This window comes from Nannospalax galili, unplaced genomic scaffold, assembly GCF_000622305.1.
Source record: "Nannospalax galili isolate Female #2095 unplaced genomic scaffold, S.galili_v1.0 scaffold1733, whole genome shotgun sequence".
Taxonomy (NCBI): Eukaryota; Metazoa; Chordata; class Mammalia; order Rodentia; family Spalacidae; genus Nannospalax; species Nannospalax galili.
Window position 1 is genome coordinate 807,793 of NW_008333708.1, and position 18,769 is coordinate 826,561.

General features: G+C 38.6%; 1 pseudogene; it reads right to left on the reverse strand.

The window, feature by feature from the left end:
* Nucleotides 1-2,444: 2,444 nt before the first annotated feature.
* On the reverse strand, nucleotides 2,445-16,199 carry LOC103730174 (annotated as a pseudogene).
* Nucleotides 16,200-18,769: the final 2,570 nt, after the last annotated feature.

The window sequence follows — 18,769 nt, forward strand, 5'->3', positions numbered from 1 at the left end:
GTTAGAACTTTGGAGAAAATAGGTTTTAGCTTTTTTTCCCAAAGAAATGGATCTCAGTAGTGTTATTAACAAGTTCAATTCAGATAAAACTTTATTTTTATTGCTGCAAATATGGGTCACTTGCAATATTGGTGAACATATTTTTCTCTGTACTTCGAAGATCTCTGGTTAGAATCACACACATTCTTTACAAGAGGATTACAAATATTTAATTTAGTAAGAACATGAATTTTACTTTGGCATTGTTTCATGAATGGAGAACAGTTAACTGTTCTCCACTGTATCATGGTAGAAGCTCTAATCCTTCCATATCATTTGTAGACCTTATAAATGCTAAAGGCTCGCCAGGCCTTACTGACGTGCAATCACTTTGAAACCTAAGTTGTGACAGTATGACCTATGACAAGGAAATTTCTCCCACTATAATCTTTTTTTACACTCACAAATGTTTCTTAGAGTGTTTAGTTTTTTCTAAAAATATTTATCAGCAATGTTTTCTTTAAGCAGTAACATGATTGCATTGAAAGACATTGTATAGGTGGAAAATTTGGAAAGGGACTAAATGGCTAACTCAATAATTGGAACAGTAACAAATTTCACATTATTGCTAAAGGTTGGGAGTACAGTGCTGTCAGTAAACAACATTTAAAAATTATAGTAGTAGACACATAGGATTTTATATTTATATTCTAAGGCATCATTACATATATTTAGTTTGACAATTATATCAATTTATAATGGAAAAACCTCCTAGTGCCTGATAATAGGAGAGGTCCAACATCAAAGTCTAGATACCTAGGAGCACTTGTGGAGTGAGGACCACAGCTGGGACTCAGGGGAGTTGGGAAATCCTTTTCCAGAGAATCAGTCTTCCCAAGACCAGAATCTGCAAATAACAGAGATCTCCCCTGTTCTCAGCATAAGAAGCAAAGCCTTGGCCATACACAACCTGGGACCTCGGGAGGAAACTGTGGGAAATGTAGTCACTTAGGAGAAGATTGAAACTGCTTCCCAGAAAAGGATGTCTTCCGTGCTCTATTCTGCTCCACCATCGGCTTACAGCTAGAAGAATGTACAATACAAAAACTTCACCTTCCTGTTTAGTGATAGTGCCCTGCACTTCTAATTCCAGTACTGTTGTTCATTGTAGGGGTTCAAAGCTTCAGGCTCATGTGAAGGGATGAGAGCTCCAACTCACAGGAGGGAAATACACCACTAGGTCACAGGAGGGAACCACAGCTCAGGCTCACAGAAGGGAACCACAGTTCCAGTTCATAGGAGGAGGCCACAACTCTTGCCTCTGAGTGGGAGCTAGGCTCCAACTCCCAGTATGGGATCACAGCTCCAGTTCCCAGGAGGCAACCATAGCCCCAGGTTCACAGGAGGGGGACCCAAGCTCCAGGTCACAGGAGGGGACCACAACTCCAAGTCACCAAGAGGAGACCACAACTCTGGCTCATCGGAAGGGATCAAAGTTCCAAGTTGATGGGAAGGGTCCACTGCTACAGCTTACAGGAGGGGATGGCATCTCTAGCTTATAGGAGGGGAACACAACTCTAACTCATGGGAGAGGACTGCACCACTGACTCATGGGAGGGGACCACAACTCCGGGTTCACAAGAAAGGACCACAATTATAGCTCACAGAAACTTAGACATGTTTTTTTTTTAATTGCACAGTTGTGAGTTTCGGTAGCACACATAAAACTTCAAAACCACTTGACGTTTTAGCAGGGAGTTGCTGGCTAATTTAAAATATGTTCATAAGAAAGTGTTGCTATTTTTCTTTTGTAATATATTTTATTTATTATTTTTATTTTATGTGTATGGACACCTGTATCTTGCAATGCCCATGGCGGTCAGAGAAAGGCATTTAATCTGTTGAAACTGGAATTATGGACAGTTGTCATCCACCATGTGGGTGCTGGGAATCGAACCTGAGACCTCTGTAAGAGCAGACAGTGCTCTTAACTGCTGAGTCATCCCTAAAGGCCCATTATTTTTCTTTTGAGGCTGGCCTCATGTAGCTCAAGTTTGCTTCAAACTACCTGATCTTCCTGACTTTATTTCTCAAATGTGCTGATTATAAAAATGGTCAGCTTAGGAAAATTAAAGCATTACATTTTTTGAAAGAACATTTAAGGAACAAGTTAGCATATTTATCTAACATGTGATCTCATATCACTGCAGCTGAGACAGTGGGCAAAAAGGACCAGTTGGCAGATGGGGGGGATTGCGAAGATGTGCCTGCATGAACCTCAGTGCAATAAAAAAACTGCAATTATGATTTTCTAGTATTGTAACTTAAATAGGTGCCAAGTGTTCTTTCCTTTTTCTCATACGGGAAAAGAAAGTTCCTTTGAAAACCACTTGAAGTTTAGGCAAAAATCAACATTTTTTTTTCATGTCATCTGTAGTCTTTCATATTCAGATACAAGGGAAACTTCAGTCTTTCAGAGAGGACATTCTAGCTCTCATAATATCATCAACCAGTAGAATGTTGGTGGCAATGGCAATCCAGGAGTGAAGAAGCTATTTCTTCACACAGTACTAATCACATATGCCCATTTCTGCTGCTGTAATTGGCTCACCTGTGATCAAATCCACACCTGCAATTTGATGCAATTCTGAATTTTCTTTCTTTTTTTCACAAATTTAAAATTTCTTTATTCACTTATGTATGAAATACCATTACCTACTTTAAAAAGTCTCTCAATTTGACAAGCTTATCTGAAACATTCATCTCTCTTTATCACATATTGACATGATACAGGATGCAGATGTAAAAGTCAGTTTAATAGACATTAAATAATCACACATATGCTACCTTGGATAAGTAGTTAAAAATAGACTGATATTAAATGTGGGTATATGGCAATCCATGAATTTCAGTTAGAACTTTGCTATTTACCATAGGTTAAAATCAGAGTTCTGTGCAAGATTACCTTGGGATAACGATCAAGGCATTCACAAATTTCTGGATTCCAAAATTGAGCTCTGTCTGTCTTTACAATGGGCTCATATGTAATCAGGATTTCTGACACTGGTATTTCTACTGCACCAATACTTGGGACAACACAACCTTCATCAATAGCATTTTAAAATTAATTAATTAGTTAATTAACATATATATATATATTGAATTTTTATGGATTTCATGACATACATCTTAATCATATTAAGATGCCCTCCTCTGTCTGTACCCCCAATAACCCACCCACTGGATATTATGCATTCTGTCATATATGTTAAGGCCTATTGAGCCAAGATTGTGTCCACAGATATCTCTCAGTGTGAGTTCATCCACTGGAGCCTGGTAAGCCTATCTAGAGTCAGTCCCTTAATGAAGATCAGCTCTCTCTCTCTCTAAGAGACCTGGAAGCCATCTTTTATTGCACCTTTAATTCGAGTCAGTGTGTTTATTTATATGTTTAGCAAGTAATGTCAGTCACAGACAAGATTTAGAGCATCAGAAGAATTCAGAGCTATCCCACCACAAGCAAGAGTCAGCTCCTCCATCTTTATCTTTTTTGCTCTGCCTAGAGTTATTTGTTCTTCTTTCACAGAAGTGTCTAAAGAAAAGGGGTCAATTCCTTTTCGATTAATAACAATGAATCTTTTAGCACAGATTTCCTTTTCAGTTCTATTATTTTGTAACTCTAGCTTCAATGAATTTCCCTTAAGCTTTTAACTAGTTTTTCTCTCTCTTCAGCACTCTTGCAAAAATAAAACCCAGATCTATTCTGTTTTCTTATATCCTAAGGATAAATTGCATGTAGGGGTAGATACATGTGTTTTCTACTCTATTTTCATATCAAGATACCCTCCTCCATGATCCAAAATGAAGTTTCTAATCAAGTTTTTGTCCATTTCAAATTGATGCTTCATCTCCATGATCTCCACCATGAAGAGGTCAATGGGGCACATATTTTTTTTATTTTTATTTATTTTTATTTTATGTGTATGAGTGTATTGCTTGCATGTATGTAAGTGCACCTGTGTCCTTCAGTACCCACAGAGATCAGAGGAGGGCATCATATCTCCATGAACTGGAATTGCAGACTGTCATTAATTGCCATGTGGGTGCTGGATTTGAAGCTGGGTTCTCTGCAAGAGCAGTCAGTATTCTTAACCACTGAGTCATCTCTCTAGCCCCGGAGGCACATGGTTTTTTTTTTTTTTTTAATATAATGGCCAAAATGGAGTACACTACAGCTTCTATTAAAAAAATCTGCAAGTTCAACATGAACTTTAATTCTTAGAGATCTTCTGGTCTTGTTAATAAATGTTTTCTTGTTAATTTCTCTGCTTACTTTGATTTATTCCAAAATTGGTGGGCCTTTTCTTTTGTAGCTTCAAATGCATTAGTTTTTAAGCTGGGGATTGTGGTGCATCCCTTTATTCCTAGAGTTCAGCCACACCTCTGTGAACCTGTGGCCATTCTGGTCTACATAGTGTGTTCCAGCCAGTTTGGACTATAGGGAGACCCTATCCTCATAAAAACAAAACAGACAAACAAAGGCTTCAGTTATTCTGGAATGAAGACCCTCAAAAAGATGGAGATCCACATGTTTCACCAGGTCTTCAATGATAAGAGCATTGGAAACACTACCATCACCAGTTATGTCATCCTGGCCTCTGGCTACTTTTGCTGTCAAAGAGGTTGTTGGGTCTTGACTTTCATGTAGCAACACATTACCATCTTTAGTAAGCTTCATGTCTTCAGCACCAGATACAACCATCATTGTGATGCCCTGAGGCTCCAACTTGGTCCTCAGCTCATCTTGCAGTCCTGTAGAGTTGCTGATGTTCACCACTAGCACTGCCTGGGCCTAGGGCCCCCCACAGCCTTGGGGTTCAGATTCTTCACTGTCGCTATTGCTGACTCACCTTAGGGAGAGACTTGGAGGACCACATGAAGCACATACAACTTAGTGTGGCCCTATACATTTCTTGACATGATTTCCTAAAAATAAGGACATTTTTACAGTTTAAAGTTTTTGGTTACCAACCTGAGACAAGATAAAGAAGACATGAAGACATTAATTAAATTATTCAAACTCACAGTTTTCTTATCCATACAAAGAGGATAATAATGGCATTAACCTCTATAAGAGTATTATGAACTTAAGTGAGTCAATATATGTGAATCACTGATAAGGTAAGATCTTTATAATTGATTTTCTAAATTACATAGATAAAAAATCAAACAAGTTTCATTTCTCTTCCTTGTTTACCTAAATGTTTTACTCTCCATTCAGAGCATTAAGGACACAAAGAAACTACTGATTCTCCAAAAATATGTAGCATAAATTAGAGAGTGAAAACTTCACATAATTTATATGCTTTGGTACATCTTCCTTCTTAACAGCCTGGAAGCATTATATAGTTTGTTAAATTTTATTGCAAATGCTATCTTTATCTAAGTAGCTGTTTTGTAAAATTTGTCTTTCCAGATCTGATTCATTTTCTCTATGTTTAAATGCAGCCAGATACTTTAATGTGCTTGTATTATTTAGCTGGATTTGAAACAGCAAGAATTCCTTCTTACTTTTAATTTCTGTGGACCTTGAAGAACTCTGTAAGTACCTATGTAATGAAGTATGTTCACAAAGATCTCCTTTATTTCTAATTTTCATGCTTTTGTACCTCTAAGTTTTGTGTTCTATTTGGTTTAGGTTTCTGTGTTAGTCATCTTATGCTGCCATAAAAAAACACGCTTAAATCAAAGATCACATCAGCAAGTGAGTTTCATTCTGAAGTCTCATCTCTTGGCTTGTGCCCCTATATAACATCTTTGTGTGCTTGTGGAGAAATAGCAAGCTTTCTGATGTTTCTTCCTGTAAGAGCACTGATCTTTTCACTAGTGCTCCATCCTCTTGATCTCATCTGTTTCTAATTCCCTCCCCAAAGTCTTCTCCTTCATATATTATCTTATGGAAAAAGAAAACATAAATATTACAGGGACAAAAGCATCCACTTCTTAATCATCTCTTACATGATTCATTCTGGACCCACTTCCAAATCTTTCCCTTTCATTTACTAAGGTCAAATATGCAGCTCACAGGACTGGACAGCACAGGTCTCATTAAAAGTTCTGGTTTTATAGACACTTAGTAATCAAATAGTCTTTTGCAAGGGTTCAATAAGATGCCCAAAGCTGTTTTTTTATGCTTTTTAGAACAGTTCTTTGTTTTGTAGAGCACATCTTATTTCAGAACTCTCGATTGCCACTATGCCGCTATCTTGTCTTACATTTGTATCCATACAGAATTATTCACAATGAATGCTTCTAGAACTATCAGATCTAAGTCTCATGTCAGTACCACCTGTAACACAAACATAACTTGCTGAAGAGCTCTATTGCTAAATCGATTAACTCAAAACACATACACCATAAGATATGTGGACAGCAGTAATGTCCCTAAGTGTACCATTTGCATCTAAAATAACAAATAAATGTTTCATTTCTCTTTCAAATCTAGATTCCACAGACTATAGGATTTCACCATGGATTTCTATATGAGTTAGAGTTCTTTAGAGAAACAGTACTGAAAGAATGACTGTATACTAAAAAGGGAATTAGCTTCCATGATGCAGTCTGGGTAGTACAACAATGGCTGTCTTCACAGAGGAGAGGCTAAGAACATGGTAGGGGCTCAATCCAAAAGTCTTGATGCTCCAGGAGTCTCAATCTGTCTCAAAATGCCTGGAGGATTCCTGGAAGGCCAATTGTCTGGAGCTCCCATTGGAGCACTGAAGAAACTGGCTTAACAATGGAAGCAACAATAGCAGCAGAACGCCATGGGAGGAGAGATGTACTCATGAGGAAAAGGCAACTTCAAGAAGGCAAAAGGAAAAGCTTTTCCCTTGGACTCCCCTGATATCTGCCTGCAGGAGAAAGTTGCCATTCACATTAGAATGGGTTTTCCTATTTCAGCTAACATAATCAAGAAAATCCCTCACAGGTATGACCAGAGATTAACCTGATCAAGATACGTCCTCGTAGGTGTCTGCAGAGGTTTGCCCCATGCATGGATGATTCTAGATCCTGTCAAGTTGATATGCATGAGACTAAATGTCAAAAGTTGCCAAGGGTCAACGATTTGGCAGGTTTACATTACAGATTCCAAGAAATGAGAAGGTACAACTACTGTCTTTTCACTATAGATTCTTTATATCTGCGAGTTATTGAACAGTTACTGAGCTGGATGATAAAATGTATATTTACTATTATAAAGAAAAAGGATGCGATTGCACAGTGGGTTCAAGAAAGAAGAAATCCTATAGCCAGACATTTGACAGAAATTTTCTAGATGCTTCTTTCCAAAGAGATTAACATAAGTGATATTTACATTAGCTCAACAAAGGATAGGTTGAAAATTGTATAGATCCCTTGAAAATAAAGCTCTGATTCATGCTACCATTTAAACAAGAGAATAAACACTTGCTCGTGATGGTGGAAATCTGGAGTTTGGGGAAAATGTAACATGTTGAATATTTTAATTTCAAATGTACATAAAATCATAAAAATATTCAGAACACTATAAGGGCTGTATTGCCAAGGGCTGGCTTGTCATCCTCACTTTTAGTGTGTAAGTCGACTGAAAAGGCACATAGTTGGTTAACAGAAGTGATTTAATTCTCCTGGCTCTCTCGGAACTACATAACTCCACTCCCACCACCAAAACACTTGCTCATCTAAACTCAGGGTCTCCCACCTAATTTTCATGCAAACGTCTCGCCACACTAAAAGTTTCCTTTGGCTTTGTAAGATCAGATCTCCACATATTCTCAGAGAAAGAATTACCACAACAGACCTCATAATTATATAATCTGCAGAAGGTATCCCTCCTCCCACCCCTTATCTGTAATAGATGATGCCAGGAAAGAGGAATGTGTTTTCCCAGTGGTTGTCTGGGAAAGCTCAGAACTCAAGTTGGAGATATCAGGACTTAATCTTCTGGAGACCAAGCTTAGAAAAGAGTTATGCAGTAAACAAAAAGGCTTTCTTAAATCATTTCCACTTATTTGGTTTTATTCTGCACAGTGTTCTGAGATGCAACAGCTTCATATAGCTCTCAAGGTATGGCCCATGTATTAAATTTAACAGAAAATTTATCTTTTCTTATGAAGCTCTTCCTTGCTTAATAATACAGTGTACTATAGTTACTAGTCTCTCTTTTTGATATGCGTTTTTCATTGGTTCTGTTATTCTCTGTAGTTTTCCAATTCATTCCATTCACAATAGAATATTCAAATTTAACCATGGTGTTTTAAGAAGTGTGGATTAAGGTAAAGGTGTTTAATGATTCTATACCTGCATGTAGCAGGTTGCCTCTATGACAGAATCCAGGGAAGATAATGGGACCTTCTTATCATGAAAATGAGCAATAGGTTAATTAAAACGAAAGTCACAATGAAAAGGAAGGTGATGTGAGATGCATGAAACAGAAAATGAAGGAAATAGAAATGTGAACAGCATGAGGAAAGCAAATTACTCACCAGATTTAAGCCTTGTGGTTCCTTGCGATCTCTCTTATGGGAAAATAAGGAATTTGTCATTTAAAATATAGATATTATTTACCAAATATATATACACACATATATATACACATGCATTCTCTTTCTCCCTTCTCTCCCTCTCTCTTTCTCTCTCCCTCCCTCAATCTCTATAACTATTACAGACACACAAGCACACACACACACACACACACACACACACACACACACACACGTATATCTATAGTCTCAGAAGAAAGCATACTGTTAGGAATCTGTCTTATTTTTGTCATGTTAGAGTTTTTTATTTAGAATTCTAAAAAAAAAGATTGTATAAAACTACTGTGATTGTAGTTTGCAATAAAATAAAACATAAGTATGACATTTTTATTTACTAGCAAAGAGAATGAGAAATAAAGAATACTATTGAAGTTAAAAGTATTCAAATTATGATGAAGTAGCCTCATTGTCCTGGAACACTTTAAGAAACTTCTTCCTAAATTTGAATTCTGATTTACAGATAGCAAAAGAAACACTATTTTAAAACTTTTAAAAGACTCTAATCAAGTTTAAAACTTCACTAGAGCACAAGTATAAATGTCTGCTTTTTCTATACAATTGATTCTCAAGATTTATTAGGTATCTGAAATGAGGATTTGTCAGACCATATCTTCTTGGGCCCTACAACCAGAATTTCTAATTTAATACAATTGAGTATGCTGAAAATTTGAAATTCTTAAAACTTTCTAGTAGATAATTACTTTACCAATCAGGGGAGCAAATACTTGAATTCTGCTGCTCAACATCCTAACAAATTCAAAGTTTAGGGTTCTCAGCTGTCCTTGGGGGATATACATTTGGCTACTAAAAACTATTTCCCACTTAGTTTCTTTCAACATTTGAAAATTAGATTTTTAAATAGATATTTCAAAAACAGCTCATAGAGTACTAATATTCACCTTATATAAGTGAATCTATCCTACAGCAATTTTTCTGATGCATAATCATAAATTAAACTTTTTTGGAAAACAGCATAGGCAGATTAGCTCTAATATTTTTTTTTCATTTCTTTCTGTTCTGATGAGAGAAAAACATACTGAAGCATGTCTTTGTAGTCACAAGACAAATTTGATGCCCCCAAGCATTTCCCTGTATATCTGCTATAGTTAATAAGACATTGTGAAAGATTGCTTTTTGGAATTATCAAACCAAAGCAAGAACAGCCACAGCATACTGTGGCACTTGTATAAAACTGCCAGCTACATAGGTTATGAGATGATAGTTATTTTTCCCCATAACTCAAGGGAGTTGGGTAAAGATAAGTTAAACCAATGGCTTCTATCTTAGCCCTACGTTAGGGTCCTAAATATTCTAAATTTCTGGCATAAACCCGGATCAATTAAAACAATCTGGAGGTAAGACTCAGGCATCAGTGTTTTTAGAGCTCCCCAGGTAATTGCTATGAAAAGATGGAGACTCTGTGGTCTACATAAAACACGAGTCATTTTTCCATACACAAAGTATAAATTTGTGTATGTAACCAGGTTTCTATTTTGCACAAAATAAGCCAATATAGCTAATTTTTGGCTCTTTTTGCAAAGGAAATTTGTGATTTGGGGGGACAAGTGGGGATAGAGAGGTGAGCTCAGTAACCCAAGATGCCCTTGAACTCTGCAATTGTCCTGTCTCAGCCTCTCCAGTACTGAAATTAGAAGCATACCCCACCATAACTAGCATTATGATTTTTTTTGTATCATGATTTTTTAAATTGAGGCATTTGCACTAAATTTATAGATTCCTGAGTATGGTGAATACATATGTTTGCTTTTGTGATGATGTTGGTGATGGAATATAATGAATGACAAAAAAGCATTTTTCCATCAATTCTAAAATAGAGACTAGAGAAATTTAAATGTAGACCATTGCACTTTAAATTGGATAGTCATACAGTCTAGGGAGATCTGTTAGAAAGGTTTGAGTGTTGTTAGAAATGATGAAAGGATTCATATTTACAAATTCACTTCATAAAATTCCTTGGAAATAAGGAATAACGAAAGAAATAGTGGGCTACAGGGACAGCTCACTGGTTAAGAGTGTGTATTACTCTTTCACAGGAACTGAGTCAGATCTCAGTATGCACATTGTGCTCAGAATTTCCCATTATTCCAGCGTCAGCCTTTCTGATTCCCTGCCTTGTCTTCATGGGCACCTGCACGCATGTGCACATACCCCCTCCCCAATTCACATCTACACATAATTATAAAAATTAAGGAATCTTTTTTAAAAAATAGAAGTATGGTCATTCACCAACCAGGACCCACACAAACTGAATCAGAAACAAACTGAATCAGAAACAAACAAACAAACAAACAAACAAACAAACAAAGGAGCATACAACTGGGGAAATAGAAAGGAGGCCACAACCTCAGCTGAGGAAATATTGGCAGCTGAATAGTGCTTGGTGAGGGAGAGGTGACCAGGCTCCAGTGAATGAACTCCCAACCAAGGAGCATATGAGTATAAACTTGACTTAGATATATGACAAAAGGCATGAAATCCTGTGAGTGGGCTATGGGGGTCTAGATAGGGGATGGACTTAAATGTGATTAAGATGTGTTGTATAAAATGCACAAAAATTCAGTAAAAGTATACATTGAAAAAATAGTAGCACTAGATGCAATATCAGGACAAGGGACAAATCAGTGGAGCCTTGGGAAATCAACAATGTTCTTAAACTGCCTAGTTAAGAGTAAATAACAGTTTAGCAGAATACCACAATATTTGAACATTGAAATCCTATGGGGACCTAAAAGCCCCACCTTGCATAGGTCTGAAAGGAAGTTACTGGGGGCGTGGCCTGGCTTGCTTAGAAAGTCTGAAGAATACTTCCGCACTGCTGAGGAGTGCATGATCAGCCCATGACCATCCTTAAGATACACCCTCAGCTGGGAGGGGGAGTTCCAGGTGCCTTTATAAGCTTTGGAACACTTGCAATAAATGAGTCTCTGCCTAAGACTCCCTGTTGTGTCTGAGTGTCCCCGGGTAATGAGGGTGGCATGGGCTGGTGAATGGCATGCTTACTCATCCCCAATCCTCACCTCGCCGGGGGTCACGGGTTCGAGTGCCCGGCATCTGGTGCTCAATGTGGCACTCGAAGGAAGGTGAAAAGAAGAAAGAAGTAAGAAAGAAGTAAAACGGATTGGGGCCAATTGAGGAGGTTCGGGATAAGCAAGACCTTAAAAAATGGGTAACGCAATTTTTAAGTTTGAAGACTCAGTGCTTAAAGCAATGAGAGATATGCTTAAAAGCAGGGGATTGGATTTGTGAGATCCCATAGATCAAAAGGCTTGGGCAGAGGTGATTCATTTGGCTCCCTGGCTACTTGGGACTAATGTTTTTACTGGGGATACATGAGAATCATGGGATGGGTTTGAGGAAGAAGGCAGAAATGCAACAGAAGTGAACCCAAAAGCCACCAAAGTTACAAGATGCACCTCTGGTGTGCCCTGGCCAGCTTCAGAGCCTCCCAGGCAGAAAGGCAGGGCAGAGCAGAGTGCAAGGGGTCAGTGGCAAAAGCCACCCACCCCACCCACCTTGAACTAATGCATGAACGAGGGCTACCCCTAGGCTGGTGACCAGCGGGAGTCAGGGGCTCCCAGGAAAGCTGGGCGGGGACTGCTCCCTGGCTGATGGCCAGCAACCGGTGGCTCCGTGGCTTGGTGGCTGCAGGGCACATTTAAAATTAAAAAAAAAAAAAGACCTTTGGCTATAAGGTGGGGGGGTGGCTCGGGAAGGGGCCCCACCCCTTCAGTTCGGTGGGTGGCCAGGAAACCACCCAGACCCCAAGTGCTACAGCTCTGCAGGGCAGCAGCACTCACCAAATCCTGGGCCAAGGGAGTTCTTAGTAAAGCCTGCAATGTTTTCACTGACTTGGGCAGATATGGAGAAACCAAAAAGCAGATCAGCTCAAGAAACTAATGGCCATTGTTTTCTGAAAGTATTCAGACTCATAGGCTCCTTAAAGAGAGAGAAACCCTATCTTCTTGCAACATCTTAGGGGGCACCAAGGATTGCCTGGGCTTTTATCCCAAGGCAATGCAGAGGCAGCAAGTACTGCCTCTGCAACAGCCAGGGGTAAACCCCAGGGGACTCAAGCCCAATTCCTTGTGGCAAACAGATGTCACACACTATGCTCCTTTTGGAAAGCTTAAGTATATTTTTGTATCCATTGACACATTCTCACAGGCCTGTTGGGCTGCTGCTCATACAGGAGAGAAGTCTAAACATGCTCAGTCTCATTTTCTCCAGTGCTTTGCCATGTTGGGTTTGCCCCAAAGAATTAAAACTGATAACTGATAATGTTTTGTGAGTAAAAATTTAGAAGATTTCTTCTCACTTTGGGGAGTTCAACACAATACAGGAATTCCCTACAATCCCCAAGGTCAAGCCATTATAGAATGCAACCATCAAAACCTAAAACTTCAATTGCGAAAAAAGGGAGAATAAGCCCCCACCAACAGTTGGGTATGGCCTTATTCACTATTAATGTTCTTAATTTTCAAAAAAATCGATTGGAATCCCAGTTTCAGAAGCATTGGGTACGACAGGAGCAGAGACCTGAGGTATGGGTTGTTAGGGTCCGTGACTCGATGGGTCCCCTCCAGATAACAAATACACGGGATTGGAGATGTAAAAATCAAGCAGAGTCTTTACTTTCCAGCCGGCTGGGGGCGACCGGTTTCCCAAGACATGCAAGTCTGGTCAGAACGATCGACCCCCATTCAGTTTCAGATACAGATTATATAGGCCCACATAGTCATTACACAAAAAAGCATTCCTCAGCAGACACTTTGATCAAACATCTTCTAAAAGCTATAGTTTCGGTTAAACATCTTTTCCAGGAAGGCTAGATCTGGTGTAAGCCTGGTGCAACTTCCTTCTCTTTGTTCCTTATCGGTTATCTGGTATGTGCAAACAGGCCTACAGGACACATTGTAAATCAACTAAGTCTGGGGTCCAGGGTCCAGGGTCCAGGAAGGAGGTTTACAGCACTTCAATTCTTAGCATTTCAACTAGGTTAATCATCCATGTGTGGTAGATACAAATCAGGCAGAACAGGCAAGCTTAGCAAGTAAATCTAAATCAACATTTTAAACAGAGTTTTCTATCAAAATAAAAAAAAGGGTAAGATGGAAGGACTCCATTATGAGGCAATGGAAAGGACCAGATCCATTGCTAACCATGGGTCGAGGCTTTGGGTGTGTCTACCTTACAGGAGATTCAAACTCCATATGTTATGGTGCCTGCTAAAAACCTTAAGTGGGTAGGCCAAGATCCGACTGACTAGCATGATGATCCATGGACAATAGTTTATGAGACAAAAGCGACTCTCTTTATTTGTATCCATCTTAGTAAAGTACCCAGTTCCTTGACTTCATTGCCAGTCAGCCTCTACAACTGGCTGATTGGCTAAAAGGTACATGGTCCCAGAAGTATTTCAACTTGTCTTACGCCATGACTTGCTTTGTTTCTCTTGATAATGCTTATCTTTAAGTGTCTTTACCAGATAATTCGGCAACAGAGGACCCTTGGAACTGCCACAGCCCACCTCCTCATGATTACAGACTTCCCCAGGACCCCCTCTGGTTGCCCACGCTTGGCTAACCAAGTTAGGCAGAGACTAAGACTGTCACGAGCTGGCATTACACACGCAGCTGCCCTTAATCATAACACATTTTTAGCTAAAGATGGATAAGATGTCCATGACAAGTACTCCTAAGACAGAACATGCACATGGCCAGGTGCATGATCCAGTGATGGGCAAGGCTTGATCAGAGGTGACACAACCTAAGACAGGCAAAAATGCATAAGATTAGAGGAAGAAGATAGCCATCTCTCTTCAGGGAGCCACCTACGAAGTGGGTAACCCATGAAATAAAGTCAGTCCGGCCTTAAAATAAAAATAAAAAGGGGGATATGTGGGGACCTAAAAGCCCCACCTTGCATAGGTCTGAAAGGAAGTTACTGGGGGCTCGGCCTGGCTTGCTTTGAAAGTCTGAAGAATACTTCTGCACTGCTGAGGAGTGCATGATCAGCACATGACCATGCTTAAGATACACCCTTGGTGGGAGGGGGGAGTTGCAAGTGCCTTTATAAGCTTTGGAACACTTGCAATAAATGAGTCTCTGTCTGACTAAGACTCTCTGTTGTGTCTGAGTGTCCCCGGGTAATGGGGGCGGCATGGGCTGGTGAACGGCGTGCTTACTCATTCCCAATCCTCACCTCGCCAGGGGTCGCAGGTTTGAACCCCTGGCAAAATGCTGTGGAAGTTAATACATTAATATCAATAGCCCATTCTGTATTCTGAAGACTGTAAGGTACCTTGAAAGATTTGAATCCTGGGACTGAGCAAATATTTGAGGAGTGTTCCCATTCATATTGGTCATCACATCACCCAAAGAAAGTCAAGAAAAAGAGGTGCATGTCCATGTGCTTAGCCATGGTTGCTGCAATTCACATCTAAATTCCTTAATATATATACTCCCATATTGCCTTTGAAATATCTCCAAAAATATACTGGCCTCAAGTGATAAAATGGGTTTTGAACTTAACTGAGAATCTGTAGTAATGTAAAAGAGAATCTGTACTTCACACCACATGCAATGTATACATGCCACCTGACCAAATTAAAGTATCATTCTTCTTATTCATAACTTGCAAACCCTCCACCATCTGAAGAAAGAAGATCTTGAACAAAGTTTTGATTGAATTATACGCAGGAGGTTTTCTGAGTAAAAAGATGCAAAGGTGGCACACACCTGTAGTCCCAGCACTTGGGAGGCAGAGGCAGGCAGATCTCTGGGAGTTCAAGTCCAGACTGGTCTGCATAGTGAGTTACAGGACAGCTGGGGCTACAGGGAGACCCTGCTTCAAAAAGACAAAAAAAATCCTATACAATATTACATCCAAATAAGACATTTTACAAAGAAAGAAGTACAGCAGAGAGCAACTTCATATGCATGTAATTACAAGCAGCCTTGCTATATGTGAAATCATTCAGAAGGTAGTAGACTGAAATTGTGATGGAATGACTGAAAGATTAAGCTTGAAGTGCTGTTTTATGATAAATATATGCCCTAAGTTACAGGAAAATGATCAAGATAAAATTATTCCTCAAAAATGGAAATAGTTGGGGCTGGAAAGATGGCTCAGTGGTTAAGAACACAGGCTGCTGTTGCAGAGAACCAAGGTTTGATCCCAGTACCTCCGTGAAGGCTAATAACCATCTGTTACTCCAGTTCCAGGGAATCTGATGCCCTCTTCTGACTTCAGCAGGCATTGCACAACAAGGGCGCACTTACACACATGCAGGCAACACAATCATACACAAAAATTCAAATAATAAGCAAAGTTCCTATTTTTTTTAAAAAAAAATAGAGGCAGCTGTAGGGGAAGATCTGTACTATGAGAGCCAGGATGAGGACATGGCTTAGGCCAGCATGACAGATGAGGCTTCACAGAGAAATCTATAGGATTAGTGATCTGGCTGGCCTACTGAAGAAAATACTATGCCAGTAATAAAATTGAAATGGCATAAAGGACACAGTTTTGTGAGTGTCTTACCATTTTATGCAATAGTATGCTCCCTCCTTCACCCTCTTCTTCATAGCAAAGCCTTATTTCCATAAAGAACGCCATCATTCAATAATACTTGGTGGACACTGAATTTCAAAATATTGGCCCTGTGAAGAATATATGTATTTCTATGACTATTTTAAATATTAAAAATGAAAACTTCACCTGTTTCAAAGCAATTTCTCAAAATGTCTTATGGATTTTGAAAGGGGAAAGAATTTTTTTTTTCAAGTTGCATCTCTTAAAAAGTTGTCTTCTTTATTTTTCTAGGAAAAGAATTATTTGTGCTTTATATGGAAGATCCATGTCCCCATGATTTTATACAGGAAATGTGACATGAAGTTCCAATAGACAATAGTGAACTTAAAATAGTCACATGAGGTCTATTACGTTCTCTAATAAATGAATGCTTGTGAAAAATGTGAAAGGGAATATATCACTCTGAGTTATATTTGTACCAAGTAGAATAAGAAAAATACATGGAATGAGATTATAATAGTTCACAGGAAAAAAACCTAATTTCATGTGATACATATTTTTCTTCATCAAGGAAAATTATTTGAAAATAAATATTAGAAAATAAGCACAGGTATTAAAGAGAAATTTCAGGACACATGTTGGTGAACTGTATGTGGGATAAGAGTTCCTACTAGGAAGGAAAGGTTAAAGAGTGCTTGAAGGGTAGGAATGGGGATATTGTTTAGTGGGTAAGAGCACTGGCTGCTCTTGCAAAGGACCCGGTTCTATTCCCAGCACCCGCATGGCGGCTAACAACTGTTTCTAACCCCAGTTCTAGGTCATCCAAAGCCCTCTTCTGGTCTCCACGGCCACTACAGAACACAGATGCACCTACCTACGTGCAGACAAAGTACTTAACGGGAATAAAATAAAATAAATAAATAAATTAATTAATTAATTAACAAAAAGAGTGCTGCTTGACGGTTCCTTCCAGACATAGTCTTTTTGATTCATGGTGAAATTTAAATGGACTGTTATGCTGCTTATTTTTTTTCTTTTTTTAAAAAATAATTTATTGAGACTTGCATATAGGCATATAAGCATATAAAGTATTTTGATTAAATCCATGCTCACTCTCTCCCATCCAACTCCTCACAAATCTCCCCATTACTTTCTTCTGATAACTTCATGTACTCTTTCTTCTTTTTTTGGGGGGGGTGCTTTTTGCTACTCTAACATTCCCCCCCTCTGAAGAGGTAACCCTAAAATCTTTTAATGATTAGATACAAGTTCCCAAATGCCTTTTACAGTTTTGGCCTTTGGAAGTGAGTATGTTGCTAAGAGGCCCAAGATTATTTTGACTTTTAGCCAAGAAACTGGTTACTTTTCTTTGGGGTCTTTTCACACTAACTGCCTAGCCAATTCCTACCTCCTCTTATTATCATACCATCCTCTGAAGAGGTTACTCAAATTGCCAGAGTTTTGGATATGCACACATATATTTCTACTTTCCAGGCTGGGAGAGAGTGAACTTTATAAACTATGATACTATTAATGCAACATTATTAGAAAACATGTGTTTATTGTAGAGCTATGTTAGAATTCTCAATACTCTATTTTCAAAATTAATAATATTTATAAAGATCCAATATGTGATCATGGAACATTAATTATGAACAGTGAAAGTGATTCACTTTTAATGGAGAACAGATTAAAGAAATACAGAATATATCTAAACTTAAATCACTAGAAAATAACAGAATATCTCAATATGTTCCTAGTAAACATAAAGAAGTTACAGACAAGTAGTTTCAAATTTAGGTGATTTTATGACTGGCTCATTCAGCATAAATAAAATTCTCTTTAAAAATGAGTTGCCTCAGGCTGGAGAGATGGCTCAGTGGGTAAATGTTCTTACTGTCAAGCCTGACAACCTAAGTTTAATCCCATGGACACACATGGTGGACAGAGAGAGCCTACTCCACAAGATGTCCTCTGAACTCGCACAATACACACACACACACATACACACACACACACACACACACACACACACACAGCCAATGCAATAAAATTGAAAATCAAAAACAACAAAATATGAGTTGCTTTACCAAGGTAGAAATTCACTTTGGGAGCATTTCCTCAGGCGATTTTCTGTATCACCACCATCTGCATTTAAATCAGTGCTCTGGGTGAATTTTTAAGAACTTTCTCACTTACATGTGCACAGCACAATAATTGGTGTGAAAAAGACTGTCAGTGGAAGAGTAGAAATATAAAAATAGCTTGGTAGTTAGAAATGAGATGTGTATATACATATTTCTATAGATATACATGGCTTCTAAATTACTTCATTTTAATGGTACAAAGAAGCAGCAAATGCTGATAGGAATCATGTAAGTATAGAAAGAATTGGCATGAGTAGTGGCTTTCTGTCATGTGTTAGAGCACTGGTTTGGTTAAACCCCAGCAGTGCTTAAAAAGAAAGATCAAGAACTAACTTCATAATGATTAATTACAGGCTTTAAAGTTATCTTATTTCTTTGAGAATATTAAATATGCTGAGGGCATTCTTTCAGTCCAGTAATGCATTCAACTTAGCAGAAAGCATTAGCTCTTAATGCCTCTTGGTTAAGCTGTCTTGTTAATACATCTCCATTCAGAAGATGTCTATC